This window comes from Lonchura striata, chromosome 3, assembly GCF_050655825.1.
Source record: "Lonchura striata isolate lonStrDom1 chromosome 3, ASM5065582v1, whole genome shotgun sequence".
Lineage (NCBI taxonomy): Eukaryota > Metazoa > Chordata > Aves > Passeriformes > Estrildidae > Lonchura > Lonchura striata.
The window spans coordinates 89,048,088-89,065,158 of NC_140705.1; the positions used below are offsets into that span (position 1 = coordinate 89,048,088).

Below are 17,071 nucleotides of genomic sequence, written 5' to 3' on the forward strand. Positions count from 1 at the left end.
TGGAGTGTTTCTCTTGGGAGTACCGAGACAGTGGCAGGGGTCCAGCTCAGCTCTCAGAACAGTTTCTAAGCATTGGTCCCATTTTTTTCCTTCACTGTCTTCCCCCCAAGCATGTGTTTTGACCTCGTCACAGGGTAGGAGGGTTCACTTTCTGTTGGTTCATGTGAAAGGTGTGGATCAAGAGCTTTGTGTGGTGCCCAGGGATCTCCTGATGCCTTTTAGAAAGGAGATCCCAAGAGAATTGGGGGTTGGCTGGCAGAGGGTTTAGGATGACTTTGACTCCAAAGAAGTATGAAACTGAACTGTATCAGATTCCTGGTATGAGGAATGTTATCCTGATGGGTGCAGGATACAGCTCATACTATCACACCTGTGCTTTTTGGGAAAGTGTTAGTTTTTCCTGTAGGTTTGCTTTGTCATCCAGCCCTGGTAGGATATAAAAGGTGATTCAGCTCAGGTCTTGCAGACAGTCCCCTGAGCAAAGTGTCTGTGACTCCACAAAGCTACTGCCCAGGAGGAAAGGTGAGGAGAGATGCTGGAACCTCTATTTCGGGTGAATTCCGTGTGTATGCAGCTGCCATTCTGCTCTGTGGTAATGTCATACAGCTCATAATGCCACCCCAGAATGGTTTATTGCCATTGCCAGAGATGTCCTTGCCAATGTCCATGTAGATCCCAACATTCCTAAGGGGCTTTTGTGGCCCACCCAGCAAGTTACTCACTGTAGTTGTGGCCACAAGAGTGCAAGGAAGCACACAGAAACAAAGAGGCTGGAGAAGCAGAGAGCTCAGTTGGGGCAGCTCATGCTGGGGCAGGCATTGCTGTCCTGTGAGGCACGACAGGAAGCTATGATAATTTCTTTCTACCACAGCAATAAGCAAACAGTTTCAGTGATTGCACTTTATTCACAACCATAACTGTCATCACTGACATTCACTGGAGGTGTCAAATCCCAGGGTTTTATGCTTTTGCAGTAGTATTTTATCTCTTTCCCTCTAGAATTATTACTTTTTTAGTAGGGAATAGCTTAATGTTAGGGCTAAGAGGTGAATGGTAAGACTTGGTTTCAGATTTTTTTATTTTTACCTAACCTTCCTTACTCCCTATTCCCCTCTCATCCCTGCTCAGAGCTTTGTTTCAGTTGGAGAACCAGTTTGATGGTTGTTGTAGTACCAAGTGAGCTTGCTCCTACAGTGGGTTTTTTTTTTCCTAATCTCTCAACTCTTAATTGTTGCATGCAAATTGTTTAATAAATAATGTTGGACAGAACAAAAAAAGAATAGATATTAATTAAGAAAAGGATTTAGGCTGACTCAGTCTCATACATGAGACAAAAGGTTAAGTAAATGCCAAGGCTGCTATGCCTCTTCAAACAATGAATATTAGTTTTAGAATCATTAATGTCTGCTTAGAAAACAGAGTCATACTGGAGTCTTGTATGCCAAAATAACCAAGGCCAGGGCTGTTTCTTTTCAATCTGAAGCTAAATTATTCTCCAATAGAGGGCTAAATGTATGCAATTAACAGTGCTAGGTAGGACAACAGGGAATGGCACTTCTAATATGTAGCCAAATTGAGATCAAGTTTTTCTTTAAATCTGGTAACTTAGACATTTAATATGCACAACCAAGCTCTGCAAGAGAATTAGTGAAAAGAAGCAGATAATTAACTCCTTCCCTACTTGTCAGTGGCGACAAAATGATTAGCCCACTGTTCACTCACTCCTGTCTTCTCAAATTGCTGGATCTACAAAAATAAAGTGGGTTTTTTTTTCCAAGTGCCTTCCATACATGAAGACAGTTGTGTCTTTACTAAAAATGAAATTACCACATCATATTTTTAAAGAAAATTTCATCCCAAGAGAGGTCAATTTTTGGAGTTGAGTTTAGAATAAACACAACAACGAGAGCTTAGCTAAAACTGCGTACTCTGGGTTGAAAGTGTAAGAAGATATGTTTTAAAAATTAAATAGCAAAATCCATTTTAAACAAGTAGGTGGCTCTGACTGGTACATAGGCAAGAAAAAAAGTGCTCATTAAGTCTTCCCAGCACCCTCATGTACAAAAAAATGGTTTGTACTGACCATATTAGCGTCACCCTTTAGTATGAGTGTACCTAACAATAATAATGTATAATTCTCAGTCAGGGATCTTCAAGAGGATGAATATGTTTTTTCACAATTTACTGAGGGAAAGGGAAGTAAAAGATGGTGAAGTGACGTCTATTTGTATCTAAACTAACCTTTCTCTGGGTTCTGCTGAGCTGAAGCAAAAGGGCTTTTTCCATTCCATGTCTCAAGCTGAGGAGTGTCACAGAGCAGAGCCTTTGGTGGCAGTGGTGACTTCTGATGAAGTCAACAGCCACATGCAAATAAAGCCTCAGATCTGAAACCAGGACACTTAAATAGCTCATGTTTTTTTTCTAAGGCTGAAGTGCATTACAGCTCTCATTTAACTGAGTAAATACCATTATGCTGACATGCTTTGCATTGTCACCAGCAGGAAGAGAGAGTTTTGTTCTAGGGCTTGTTTCAGTGAGGGTCTGTGCTGGAATGTGTTGTATTTACATTTCATATTTGTGCTGTTTCTAGATCTCCCTCTCCACTTTCTGGGGCTTGCTGATTTCAAGAGTGAAGGAAACCTGTCTGGAAATTGGGCCTGTTTGGGGGCATGTGCCCAAGCCTAGCTCTGAGCTTTATACTTTCCTTTTAGGCTTTTCACACACTATTATTAGGAAAAAGCAAGGAACCAGCCAAACACCAGATTGTTGCTTTTTGGTATTGAGGTCCTCTCTCAATAAGGGAATAAGTTTTTGCTCAGGATTGAGTCTGTATAAGAGATCCATAAGGGAAGCTAACATATGGGATATTTTAACTCTCCATATTTAAAGAATCTTCATTAAGACCATTTGGAAAGAATCTGTACGTTTTCTACTTGTGAGTCTATGTCTTTTCCTTTAGAGAATTTTATTTCTGGAGACTCTGGATGAATAAAATTTGCTCTCTCCTCCCCAGCTGGCCTGAGCACAAGTAGACTCCAGCAATCTGTAGGTCTCTTAACTGAGACCACCAGCGTGGTCCTGTAGCATCTGCTCAGCCTGAGACCACCTAGGAACAGCTTCTCTCTGGCTGCAGTGGCCTTTTTCACCACTGGGCAAATATTTGACTTTGAAAGTGTTTAGCTTTCACTTATTTCATCGTGAGTTTGTGCCAAAAGGGCAGGCATGATGGCCCTTACGTTTGCTAAAGGTCTGGCTCTGGCTGTGTGGTGTGGGAGGATCTCCTGCCACGCATGAGGTCAGCCTGTCCTCTTGCATTCCTCCCCTGGGCAGTGCTGCCCTTGCAGCCGGCCCTGGGCTGGCACAGCTGATGCTGTCAGAGAGAAAATGTCTGGGTTGCTTCGTGTTCTGGTGCAGTCCCTTATGGACAGACCTCTATCCTGACAGGTTCTATTCATAGGCTCATTCTTCACCCATTTAATTCCCCTCTGGCAAGGCAACGCTGTGTGAGCAGTTTGGGACAGGCAGACGGTCCCTACATCCTCTCTCCTGAGGTCACCAGACACAAAGCCAGGTGGGAATGGTGACTCTGGGATATTTATGTGCATAAAGATGTGTGCCTCAAACCAGCAGAGGAATCCTTAAAGGAGTAAAGGAGAAGAGAACCGAGGCTGTGTTTTTTGATTCTGCTTGTAGAGGTGTCAGAGCCAGCAGGGGCAAGCTCAGGGAGGGCAGGCAGCCCTCAGCCTGTGCTGCCCTAGCTACAGCCAGGCTTGCATTTATCCTGGCAGCTGCTCCAATCCTCGCTTCCCTCCCTGCAGGCTGCTCCAGGCTTTTCTCTCGGTGCCTTTGCAGCCCGCTCTGATCCGTGCTCCCTCAGCTCCTGCCGGTGCCTCTGAGCCCGGCCCGGCTACCCGGCTCGTGTCCCCAGTGCCACTCGTGTCCCTGCTCCACCAGGATGCTCTGTGGCTTTGCTCCCCTGCCACTCTGACCTCACCGAGCACACTCAGGGCCCCTCCCCTCATCTTTTACCTTTTCTTTCTTCACGCTTCCGCTGCCCCAGCTGAGCCCCGTCCCATTACAGGCGGGACAGCCTTGTGGCATCCCGCCTCCTGGGCAGGATCCCACCCTCACACCTCACAGGCTGCAGAGGTGCCTGTGCTGGGCTTGGGCATTGCCCCGCAGCGCTCACCCTGCTGTGCAGCAGAGCCCATCCCATCGATCAGCCCATCCCTGAGCGCTGTGACAGGCAAGACAAGGGCCGGCTCTGCTCCTGCAGCCTTTAATCCCCCAGCTCCGAGCCACCAGGACACTTCAGACTGTTGGGTTCCGCTCGGGCATAATTCCATCATTACCATTGATTTGTTCGCTCGCGCTCCCCACGGTGCTTTTAATCAACTCTCCATCTTTGTGCCTTCACACCTTTACGCTTCCCATGATTGGCTCTGCTCCCTTCTGCCTCTGCAGTGAAATAGCACCATAGAAATCCTCCTGCCTCTTACATACATTAACAATCCCATTTCTCCTCTCTCTGGTCCAGTGAAGGGATCTCCCTCACCACAAAGGCACCACTGTCTCTGCTAAGCGCTTGGGGAATAGCTTCTATTCATTATTCCCAAAGTCCAGTACAATGGGTTATAATTAGTTACTGGCCTCTTTGGTTTACTCTACCTTCAAAGGCTCTTTTATAGTTTAAAAGTGAAGGCAGATGCTGACATTAATTTTGGCTGTCTCTCCATGACATTGTGCAGACAAGATAAAACCAACATGCAGGTATAGGGATAAGTAACTACTCACTAGCCAAAAAAAAAAAAAAAAAAAGGAAAAAAGTAGCAAATAGGGCCATCATCATCACATTCATTTCATGAAAATAGCATGGTGTTGGGGAGAACTCATTAGCCTTTTTGTTCTGCATTATCACCATCATTTATCAGCAGTTGTATCACATGTCACAGCCACTATCCTTTCTGGCATCTAGTGTGGGACCAAAGGGCTCCGGGAGAATGCCGAGTTCCGACGCTGGGGCTGTGCTGTGTGATGCACTAGGCACTCTATTAATTGTGGCAGATAGAATTTTTTCCAATATACTCCTAAAGGGACACTCAATAAAGCAATGCAGTGTGATTTACCAACTCAAAGAAGCATGAACAAATAAAACCACTCATGGGCCCGTCCTTCCCTCTAAACTTTCCTTCGGCTGTTAGCACTGAAAATGTTGGAAGTTGTTTAGAATTGAAACAAACAAACCCAAACCCACAAGTGAAGAAAACCCCAACATTAAGCTAATCAGTCCTCACAGACACGGGCTGCTTTCAGTGAAACTCTTCCTTTGGTTATGTCTCAGTGATGGTGACCTGGTAAATCTTAAAAGAAATCTGCTGCTTCTTTAAGCTGTGACTCTGATCACTTTTGTGTACACACACACAATTCTCCACTACAAAACAGGACTTGGGGAGTAGTTTTATAACTCCTTCATAATCCTAGTCCTTTAATCAACTGGCAGTAATTGCCCACCTCTCCCATCAATGCAGAAATATGTGGGAAGGGAGAAAGCTGCAGCCTTGTCCACACTGGTGGAGTTGGAGTTGTCAGTTCAAACCAGCACTTTAAGAAAGTATCTCATGTACAATAAAAGTGGCGCACGTTCATCACCCCATCTAAGAGTAGGGGAGACACATCTTTAAATATTTTGGGCATCAGAGCAGGACGTGCAGAGGCTGATCCTGACCCTTTGGACTTGAGAACATCAGCTAACCCTGTGCCTCAGCTCTGGGAGCAGCAGCACTTGCTTGCCTCACAGACAGACTGTGAGGATTAATTAATATTTGCAAAGTGCTTTGAAGATCAAAAGTAGCATGTTAAGTACTATAAAGTATTATTAATAGTGATAACAAACTGATAATTTTGGAGTATATGAGTCTTTTGTTAACCTTTTCTAGCAAGACCTTAGACTGCAAACAGCTGAACAATGACAGCACTGCAGCAAGAGTGGCTGGTCCTCTGTTTTCAAAGCATTGGGGTTATGCTGGTTGCCAGCAGCACCTTCCTGCTGCGGCAGTCATGCCCCACCAAAACCTTAGCTCTGAAATGTTCACCAAACCCTGAGCTCCTGCTGAAGAGTTTGTTCTGCCCTGGGCAGGGAGAAAGGCTTTGATTCTCACCAGTTCCATCTGTGAGCAGCTGCATGGGGAAGGCTGAGGGCCAGAGGTAGCAATGTGGGACTGGACGTGGCTCCTGCCCTCAGCCTTTTGGATTTTATGCCAAGAAAATCAGGCCCTGGTGTCAGGCACAGTCAGGAGGAAGTCTGTCAGTGTATTTAATTTGTAACAAGAAACAGTTTCAGGCCTCTGTGGCCCAGATCTTTAAGGCCAGTCTTCTGGCATTATGAAATATGTTTTTCCTCTAAAAACTTTGAGATCTAAGAATTTTGTCTCAAGTGTAAACAGTAATACTCTCATGAACAGTAAAATTTATTTCTTAGCTTGATAGGGTCAAGTAACTCTAACTGGGATTAACTAATGTTTCATGGAACCTGATGTTTTTGTGGCTAGGGAATCCCTGGAGGAAGGAAGATATCCACGTTTGATGAAAAGCTCCTAATAAAATTAGATACTGCTCCTGAGCTTATCAAAGGAAGATGGAAAGTAATGAAAATTAAAAGTGCAGCTCTGGAATCTTGTAAAATACTGTCAAGACAGCACTCTGAAAACCAGTGTCCATATTATTTTCCCGTATTCCGTCCCACCTCCTTGTGTATGCACAATCCTGCACACATAGCCCCTGTCTCTTTCTGTACTCAGATGGCATTAGTTATGTCCCTCTCATTTTCTCTCTCAGCATCCCCACCTCTGAATCTCCACCAAAAAAAAAAAAAAAAAAAAAAGAGCATCCATCAGGCCAGTATAACTTGCCAAATCACAAACTTTCTCCAATGAGGTGTTGCTAAAGACAAGAATCGCCACCAAAAAAGAAGGCTAAGCGCCAAGAGATCAAATAAAGCTGTTGCAGTCCTTTAATTTCTTTCTGAATTATTGAATGAAGACCTGAGACACTTCCAAAAAAAGCAGGGAAAAGTACCCTTGACCATTCTTGATATTGGTTTCTAAAAGCAATAGAACAAATGGGGAGGAATATGGTGATTTTATTATTGGCTGGTGTACAACAGGGATATAAAACTAGAATGACTAAAAACTGGCATGTGATCATTGCTGATGCACCCTGATACCTATAGTTCTACCACCAGCAATAATCACTGTGGTATTGTTGCTGAGGCATTCCTGAAGAGTTAGGAGTGGACTGTAATTGAAGAGTTCATTACCAAGATCTGTTGGCTCCTTCATTACAGTGGCAAGGTGAAATATATATCCTCACCAAAAAGCAACTGCTAAACCTTTAGAGAAGTCACCCACTTTTCACTCTTTTTCATTAGGACCCCGACAAGCTTGTCAGCAAAATTAAAGGTATGTCATTCACATCGTGCATGCATTGCAAAGGACTATAAACCTGCCAGCCTCTTTGATGAAATAAAAGGGTTTTATTTATGATTCATGTAGAAATATGAGGTTATTTTTATTCTGTCAGTACACTAATAATCAGACAAGAGCTCAGGAAATGAGAAGGCAAACTGACAGGGAAGGTTCTGATAAAGGGGAACCCTCGAGGGCATTTTGCCCCCTTTGTAATCTTCTTTCTAGTGTGAGGTTATATTATAAGCATGGCATAGCAAGATCTTGGCTCACAGGAACAAAGAGAGGAAATACCTAGCAGGACTTGAGGTATAATTCCACCAGAAAAAGAAAGCACTTCCACCAGAGAAGTCTGCATTGCTGCAATGATGTGAACAGGAACTTCTGACTTGGTTTTCCAAGAGTTGGAAATAAACCCTTCTTTTCCCCTTGCAACATAACCAGTCTTAACCACAACAACAACAGAGACCGTAAATACAGAACCATCGCAATTTGTTACCTATTAGTTTTATACGGATTTTTCCTCACAGTCCGGCTCAACATGAGATGTGACAGCACAGAAAAGAGACGATGGGGAAGTTGCTCCCTTCCCAGTCCTTGGTCAGTGTCTGTGCTAGCAGAAGAGCTAAGGAGCAGGCTCTGTTTCCAAACGTGTCTTCCTCTGGATGTCTCAAATTTCTTGGCAGCTTAAAGCTGCTTTAGCTCTGTCCCAGCTCAGCAAAGCTTCTGGAAGTGTGTTTTGTGCTTCTTGGTGTAAGCTGTCATTCATCCCTCAGCACAGCCGTGATTACGGAAACACTCCTCGGGAGTAAAAAGGAATCACTGTGTTAGCTGGCTGGCCTTAAGCACGGTAGTTTGCTGAACAGTGGTGTGCTGGCAGGAAAACACAGCCCAGCCAAATGTATGCAGGATGAAGTGAAACAAAGTTCACTGGAGGAAGGAAAATAATACTAATCCTTCATTCAATAAGCAGTGAGTTAAGTACATTCTGCAAGTGGAAGAAATGTAAAAGCCAAGGGAGGAAAGCACACACAGAAAGGTGCTGTGGCTGCCTCCCTCTCTAAAGACAACACATGGGGCATTTAGGAATGAAAAATATAGGGAGTTGTGCCCAAGGGGCTTGACAAAAATGCAGCTCCTGCTTTAAGGCTCTGCTGAATTTTAGGGTGTTTGAACTCTCTGCAACCAGAGAATCCCCTCAAAGCAAGGGACACTGCTCCCTTTTCCATGGGTTTGTGACATGTAAAGCATGACAGCTAGGGTTTGAGATGGAATTATGTTCACCCTTCAGTGCTGCGATCTCTGTGATAGTTTTTCATGTTCAGAAGGTTTGGGAAGTTTGGATTTGGCTGCATGGGGCTGGCTTTGCAAAGGTGAGCCGGGGATCGGAGATGCACTGAACAGCTACAGTCTGGTTGTTGGACTTGACACTGGTCTCCATGGTTGTTTTGGGATACTCCAGTGATACCTTCCAGACTCTTGTTGCTTGTCCTATACCATCCTCCTGGTGCTAAATTAGGGGTAATTTGTAAGGCATGTGCTCCCTTTAATAGAAATCATAAATCACAGAGGGCCTCAGAGAAATATAGAGCCTGATTGCCCTGCTGCCTAGAGTGGGCAGATCCTTTTCTTGCCTGATCTCGCCTGATCCTTTTCTTTGCCTCACAGTGCTTTCTGGGTAGTCATGTATTTTCTTTTCCCATGGATAGACATGGAATCCACCTTTCTTCTCGTTAGTGTGGGGAGTTGCTTTGTTTGTTTGTTTTCAAGCAGGTACAGGAAAAGGATTTATAACAATTGGAAATTCTGGATGGCAGACTCCCCGGCTGTTAGAGGAGGAGCTTCAGGACACATGTACTACTTGAAAGTATTTTCAGTGACTTCTTGAAAACTATTGGGATGTCAGGGGCTGGAAACAGGATCCTGCTGTTTGTGGAACACTTGGTGATTGTCCTTGCTGGGAAGCTGTTGAAGTGTTGAGAGACAGTGGGTGGGGTTTTTGACTCCTGCGTGATGTTGGAAGGACACAGAGTAGCCTCAAGGTGCTGCTGTCCCTTTAAAACCCTCCTTTTGTCTGTTGACTCAGTGATTTACAATAAAACATAATTTTATTTCTCTCAGCTAATTACAAACTCCTCCCTTCCAAACTCCTGATCTCTTCACACAGCCAAAGGCATCAATGGCAGAGCTGAGCCCAGATTTGGGAGCTGACAGTGCTGCACCACTATTCCCGCAGCAGCCGGGTGCTTCTCCCTGTGCCTCTGGAGCCTGCCATTGTGCTGGGAAGTGGAGCAGGTAACCACTTCATCAGTCTGAGATTCCATTCTCGTGGAGCACGGAGGTTCATTATACTCACTTTATCAGCAGTGCGCTTTACTGCCGAATCCATGAGAGATATTCATGTGAAACATGAGCAGAGAGAGAGGTATTGCATCTTTTCATTAATAAGCCCTCTTCTGGGATCTGGCATTAGTGAGATTCAGCGGATCATAGAGCACAGGGGTATCATTTTTACATGATTACTCTAAATTCTTAAACCAGAGGCTTAAGAGAGAGGCTTCTCACAAAGGCAGCTGTGGGAATTGTTAAATGATTGGCACAGCACTCACGATGGGCTGAACCACTCTGGGTACCTCCAGTTATTGGGGGGGGTGGGGGGGGGGTGGTACCAGCAGGCATTTTATTACCTGCCACCGAGGGAAAAGTAGAAAAGAGAGAGTGTATCAGACAGAGGAAGACGTGCTAACCCTGCAGAATATCTCTGTAGTTTCGTCTCCTCCTGGAAAAAACTCTTGTGATAATCCTGATGCAGTGTATCATCCCAGCGCACAGGCTGAGCCCTTCCCCTTCCCTTCCCTTCCCTTCCCTTCCCTTCCCTTCCCTTCCCTTCCCTTCCCTTCCCTTCCCTTCCCTTCCCTTCCCTTCCCTTCCCTTCCCTTCCCTTCCCTTCCCTTCCCTTCCCTTCCCTTCCCTTCCCTTCCCTTCCCTTCCCTTCCCTTCCCTTCCCTTCCCTTCCCTTCCCTGTTCCACACCTTCCTGGTGTCTATGCTTATTTTAAACCTCTCTGATCTCACCTTCATTAGTATGGCTGCTGAAATAATTCCCTTGCAGCCTCCACCCCCAAATAATTCATTTTTGGCTGGGCAGAGGCTCAGTTAATTCCACCAGACTTCTGAGATCCATTGTCCATGCACAAGAACCCTTGCATGGCTCACAGCAAGGGTGCCCAGGCAGCAAACCTCTGCTGGGTTGGGGGGTTGATGGCATTTACATCAGACAGAGACATCTGTGGGTTCTGGAGATCACACTGTGTTTTTGAGGTCATGTGTAATTCCATCCAAAATTCCTCTGCTGCATTCCCTCTGCCCTGGCTGCTCAGTCCTGCCCCTCCAGGCTGCCTGCAAACCAAAATCAGGAACTTGATGTGGCTGAAATAAAAACTCTGTTGTTTGGGGTTTTTTTTTCTTCCTGGATTAGTTTTCAGATGGATAAGTTCCTCAGTCAGTTCCAAAATAGAGATGCACAAATGCTTATCCCAGCATGAGGAAAGGGACCCCACAGGGACCAAAGGGACTGGGCAGCTTCTGTCACTGACAGCCAGAAGTGTTGGCTGAGCTGTGGCTTCCAGTCCCCATTTGCCAAAGGGAGATAATAATAATTTATTATTTTCTTACTTCTTCTGTTAATGAGCTGAGGCAGCATTTGCCACAGTTTGCATTTGTCCATGGAGCTGGATCTTAGAGCAGGCATCAAACAGCAACAACTACCAGAGTCTTCCCAAGGTGTCCTTAACTCTGGAAGGCAAGGGGACCACTGCTCCCTTTAAATTTCCTTGGTGAGAGTTAGCAGGAAAATCCTTCCTCATCTATTTCTCCAACATCTTGAAGAGCAGCCACAAAAACCTCCAACTTCCCAGTGATCCTGATCCCGATTGCTAATAGGGATTGTTTTGAGTTTTGAAGTTTGAAAGAGGTGAGAGGAGAAGGAGGATAAGGAAAAGGAGAAAGACAGAATAGACCTATGAAACCAAGAATCCATACTAGAGATTTCTGAAGTAACCTGCCATAAACTGATTTCAGCCCTGGTGCAAATCCATCAATTTTCAGGTTTTTAGTTACAATTGATTTTAGGCAGAGATGTTCCTCTTTCAGAAGATTTCTTTCAATCTCGTGCTTTTATACAAGTCTGAAAAGAAAAACAAGAACCAAGAAGGCGAGGTCATATGGGGGGCTGAAAAATCCAGATCAAACAGCAAAGAACACCCGATTAGAAGCCAACACATTTCTCTTTTCAGTATCTCTGAAATTGTTTGGCAGACTTAATTAGAAACAGGTGCAAGCTATAATATTTATTGCAACAATGCATCATTTTTGTCTGTTTCCAAGGTCATTGTTCCAGCCAATGGGAAGCCAGCAACCCACAGGGAGTGTAACTTAGTGTAAATGGGTAAAACGTGAATTCCTTAACCCTTTATCTAATGGAATGAAATACAACATTGCACAAAGAGCAATGCTGGCAAAAGAGAAAATCCTGTGAGGAATCTGCCATGATAACAGGTTCCAGTGGAGTAAGTGACATCACCAGCTGAGCTAATAGGGAGCCTTAGGTAAAATGGAGTGGGTAGAGATAAGGAAGGAGAAAAACACTTTATTTTTTTTGCTACTCCTCTTTCCAAGGCTGGGTTTATGTGGAATTGCTGCAGCAGGAGCCCATGATCATGTTACCAAGCTCTGGGTCTCACAGGCAGGGCTCAGCTCAGCTTAGCAATGGATTCCTTTGGCTCCGTCTCAATCCAGAGGGATGCACTGGGCTGTGGATGCTCCTGCACTGAGGCACTCACAGCAGCCTTTGTGCTTCCAGGTGAGTGGTCTGGGACTTTCCAGAGACAGAATCCTGGGAAAACTTCCTGCCTTTCCTGCAGCAGGTTTAGAGAGACAAGGTCCAAGCACTTCTCTCCATCTGAGGGAGTGTCCCAAGCAGGATTTCTTCTGGTCCCACGGTGATTCCAGTGGTTAACAGTGCCCATGGCTGTTTAAAAAACCCCCATTTTCAAAGCCTCCACTTAATTCCCGCTTGTGAGTTTTTCTCAATAATCTTTGCATTACTTCTTTGTGCTTTTGCGCTCATTTACGAGTCTGGATCTTCTTTTAAACTCTATTTTATTCCTTTTAAATGTGACAAGTATAAACATGGAAGCAAAGCAGCACACGTTAATAGCAGAGATGTGTGAAATCATGGTATTTTAGCCTTTTTGCAAGAGCTGCAGGAAGTCGCCAATATTTTTTGCAGACAGAAACTATTCTTTTCACCTTCAAATCATCACAAAACATAAAATCTGTGGGTATTTGTGTGTGTTTGAATAGATGCTAAAGGTAGTGAGGTAATACAGACTCTCTCTTGAGAATTTCCACACCCTGGGTCCACATTTGTTCTTTTGGCACCCATGGCTCCCTCAGAGACACCTCAAGTCACCACCAGTGCCCAGATCACCTGTCCTGTATCTGTAATCAATTACCAATGTTCTGTGTGATCCCAGGAACCACTCTTAAAAGAGTATCATCTGTCCATTAAATGCAGAAGTAACATCATCCAAACACATCCCATTGATGAATTTGGGATTGAATTCTGAGTGAATGTTTAGGGACAGACAGACCCTGCAGTCATTTTTAGAGAGCTCAGTAGAAGAAGTGATTATGTTTAGAGACGACTCCTCCTCCCCAGCACCCTCAGCAATTTCCCAGCACTAAATTCTTGGGTAGTTCAGACCTAGCTGGAAACTGCAGCTCAGCATCCTTTGCTGATTTGTTCCCTTTGGTGATTTTACTCTCTCACACTTTTTAACTGAGCCTGGCTCCTGGCTTGCAAATCCTTCTAGAGGTGGGCTGGTACTGTTGTGCATCATCCTGCGCACCACAGCTTTGCTTAGGTAATCAGATTCCTGAAGAATCTGTGAAATCCCCTCCTCTGTCTCTCCTCCTCACTAAGAGCAGAGGGCTCCTGCAGGGCTGCTCTGAACCTGGGAAGTTTCTACAAGTCCAGGCTCTTGCCTGTGTGTCCCAGGTGTGTGCAATGAGGAGCAGAAGGGAAACATGGAGATTGCCCTTGTCCAAGCCCTGCTGGGATGGCAGCAGATGTCCTGTGGAGCATCCCTGGGCCAGGGAGCCACTTCACTGACAGGAGGGTATTGGACAGGCCTTTCAAGCCTATGTTTGTACAGCCCTGCAGGAGAGTCCAACATGAGTAAATGTGTGGGATGTGAAGGAGCAGGGAGAGCTTCTGCAACATGTGAAAGAACCAGCACTCTTGGGACTTCTAGGAGCACACTGGGGCACTGGGAAGATGGAATAGTGATCATGAGAGGCTCTGGTCAGTAGGGCTGTTCTGATTTGTGTCCTGTGTGCTAAGCCATGCCAGGGCTATGTCTTACTGGGAATTAGGCAGCTCGAGTTACAGGTGAATGGCTTCAGTCTTGGGACATTTCTGCATTGTATTTAACTAAATAATTCCTTTTTCCTTTCTTTCTTTCTTTCTTTTTTTTTTTTTTTCGGCTCATTGATCAAGCTGCTTTTGAGAAAAGTGATACTTTGCATATCTGGCTAAGTGCTGTTAACAGCCTCTGCCTGCGGTTTGTTAAAATTAAAAAAAAAAAAAAAGAAAAAAAAAAGAAGTGTGATCTTGCTGGAGAAGTAATTTGCTTCTCTCCAACCAATGATGGCTTGCACTTTATGCAAATTGGTATCTAGGGACAACAAATCCCATTTAATACATATGCATAGTTCATAAAAAAAACGACGTGAGAGAAAGAGAAAAAAAGATAAAGCAACGAGTCAGCAAAAGAACAGGTTCCGAAGAAATTTATTGTCCCAAATTGGACATTTGTAACAGATGATGTGAACAAGTGTTAACTTTGTTTTCAGCAGCTCTTCACGTACATTCACTAGACATCACACAGATTATGTTTTAAGGATCTGAACTGTAATAAAAAAAAGTGTCTGTGGGCTTTGGAGTGTTGTGTTCCATATGGTCGGGGAAGTGCGGAGTTATTGCGACAAGCATCTTGTGCAGCTCATTACGTGCGGCGGTGTGAGCTGCGATGGCTGCGCATCGCTATAGGGTACGTACATGACATCCCACAGTCAGCAGATAGCAACTGGAAATGAAAGATATGAAGGCACAGAGTACAGCTTCAGGGAACATGTTAGACAAAACATCTGCTGGTATCAGAAAGCTGCATTATCAGATCATTGTGGCCATGAATTTTTTATAAAGACTTTTTTTCCTTTTTTTTTTTTTTTTTTTTAAAGCTGCAACTTTGAAAGTGACATTTTGTGAGAAAGTTTTTGATTGAAGTGTGATGTCAGGAGAAAGGCCAGTCTAGTTTATTATCTGTGTAAGAGCCAGCGTTAGCAGTGTGAATCAGCTCCTTTCTCCAAGCAGTTGAGCTGGCCATTCATGTACAAGTGCTGCTCCCCTTCTGATCTCACGGCTGATAAAACCTCGGCCCGGGTTACAGGTTATAGCTTCAGTACCAAGGAGTTTGCAAAGTTTTTGACGCTGTGGCGTGGCTGCGGGCTGCTGAACAGAAATGACCCAAGAGGCAGAACCTTCCTGTTGATAGGAAGGAGCACAGAATGTTTCACACGTGCAGAGCACAGAGAGGAGAGCTCAGCATCCTCAGCTCATTCTCCCAGAGCCAGACAGGCGCAGCCTCCGGGCGCTCTGTCACCGCTGCGGTGCTGAGCCGCCCTGCCAGGGACGCCACTGTTAAAAAGTCAAAATCTTCCCCCCAGGCTGTTCCTTGGAGGCGTTGCCGTGAGCTGTGGACACTGCCCTGCTCAGAGGGGCCTCCCACTTCCTTAGCATTCCTGGCGGTGCCGAGGGCAGTGGGATGGCACGAAATGTACGTGCATAGTGTAACTATTTACATTAACCAGACAGGCATTTTCCATCCTTTCACCTCTCCTGACCCAGCTGTGAATTTTCCTGCAGCAACAGGTACCAGTGGAAAGCCTGTCCCTCTGGCTGACCTGCAGATGTTCTCTCTCTCTCTCTGTCCAGTCAGCTGCATCCTAAAGTGAGCAAACTGTTCTGTGCTGATTCACAAAGCTGCCTCAGAGCAAAGACCAAATTTACCCTGAGTTTTGGGTCTTCCTTAGTCTTTTTCGTGCTTGTTTGTAACAGAGGGCGGGCGACTGGAGGGACATGTCTAAAAGCATTCTGACTCATGAAAGAATTTAGTTGTCACAGTATTTTTAATGCAGTGTTATTCATTAATGCAATGGAGCTGCAGAGAAAGCCAGGAGTGGTTTGTCCTGCATCACTGCTACTCAGGGGGCCTGACAGTGAGGGATTTTTCTGGCCTGACCTGTTGCTGAACAAGGCAATCCTCTACTGAGGGATTGGGCTGCTGAGAGGAATGGTGTTCCCTGGGAATAAGGAACCCCAGCCATGGCTGGAAGAGCATTTTCCCAACTGCTGCCTGGGAGAAGCAGCAAAACTCAGTAGGTGTTTGGGACGTGCAGACCTAGGCTTGACTGTGTCACTTACCCACACAGGAGCTACATCAGGAAGGTAATTCAGTGTTCTCACCATGGTATAAAAATAACCTTAATGCGTTTTTGTGATTGCTTCTTTGGGAGGAGAATTTTAGAAAATGCTAAAAGATGTATTTAATGAAAAATAATCAGATCAAAGACAAATAGTTTTTCTTCTTTTGTTGATCAGTTTTTTGTTTGTTTGTTTGTTTGAAAGAACCAGTTTAATTAGAGTTTGGAGGTTTATTGTGAGTGGAAATTTTGCTTTTAAACTTGCTCATAGGTGTGGAAATAAAAAGCTGAGCTTGGATCTACATGTCCCAGGGGCCTCTCTGCCAGACTGGATTGTATCCATGAGTCCAGGTGAGAACCTCCCAAAGCATGGGATGCTCTGTTTGGAGGGGGATGAGGCGTAAAGCTAGCTTTACCTGAATCCTGGTCACTGAGGACATTGTTATAGCTATGGAAATGTGCATCAGAGGCTGTCACATTTTTAATGTTCTTTAGGAGTGCAAAGCTCTTTTATTTGGAACTGTTCCTGTCCCGGCTGCAGGGAGCCCGAGGAAGAGCCTCTGCCAGGCTCAGGCACTGCTCAGCTGGGAACTTTGCTGGGCAAGCTCATCTGCCCAGACTGGAGAGGTTTCCCTCTGTCCCAGCATCCTGGTAGGAAACCCTGTGTGTCTGGATTCAGGAGTGTGGCAGTGCAGCCCCTCAAAATAAGACATTAACCAAATTTCTTCTTAACTGTTGTGGGTGCAGTGACCCCACACTGAGCCAGGCTGGGCCCTGCAGTTGGTCCTGGCCATGCCACTGTGAGTGCAAAGCCTCAGAAATGTGGAACTGCCTGTCTGGACAGATTCACCTGCAAGCCAACAATTCCACATGGACTAATGGGTCCGTGTTGGGCAGAACCATGGGTTTCATTGCAGAGCCTGACACGTGCACATACCATCTATTCCCTCCCCTCTTTACACCTTCACTTTTAGTTTGGGCTCACACCACGTTTGAAAGATTTCCTTGGACATTGTTCAGCTTTTCCTTGTGCCTGTGAGCTCTCCCTGGTAGCAAGAATAT

General features: G+C 45.1%; 1 protein-coding gene across 41 annotated transcripts in view; it reads left to right on the forward strand.

Moving 5' to 3' along the window:
• The window catches only part of LOC110469084 (uncharacterized), a 455,123-nt gene that overhangs the window by 389,669 nt on the left and 48,383 nt on the right, over positions 1 to 17,071 (forward strand). For 11 of the 41 annotated variants that reach the window (XR_014953918.1, XR_014953916.1, XR_014953910.1 and 8 more), the window contains one exon: positions 16,281 to 16,360. The exons of the other annotated variants lie outside the window; for them this stretch is intronic. The gene's annotated coding sequence lies outside the window, so the exon portion shown is untranslated. The remainder of the gene's footprint in view (positions 1 to 16,280; positions 16,361 to 17,071) is intronic. 41 annotated transcript variants of the gene reach the window in all.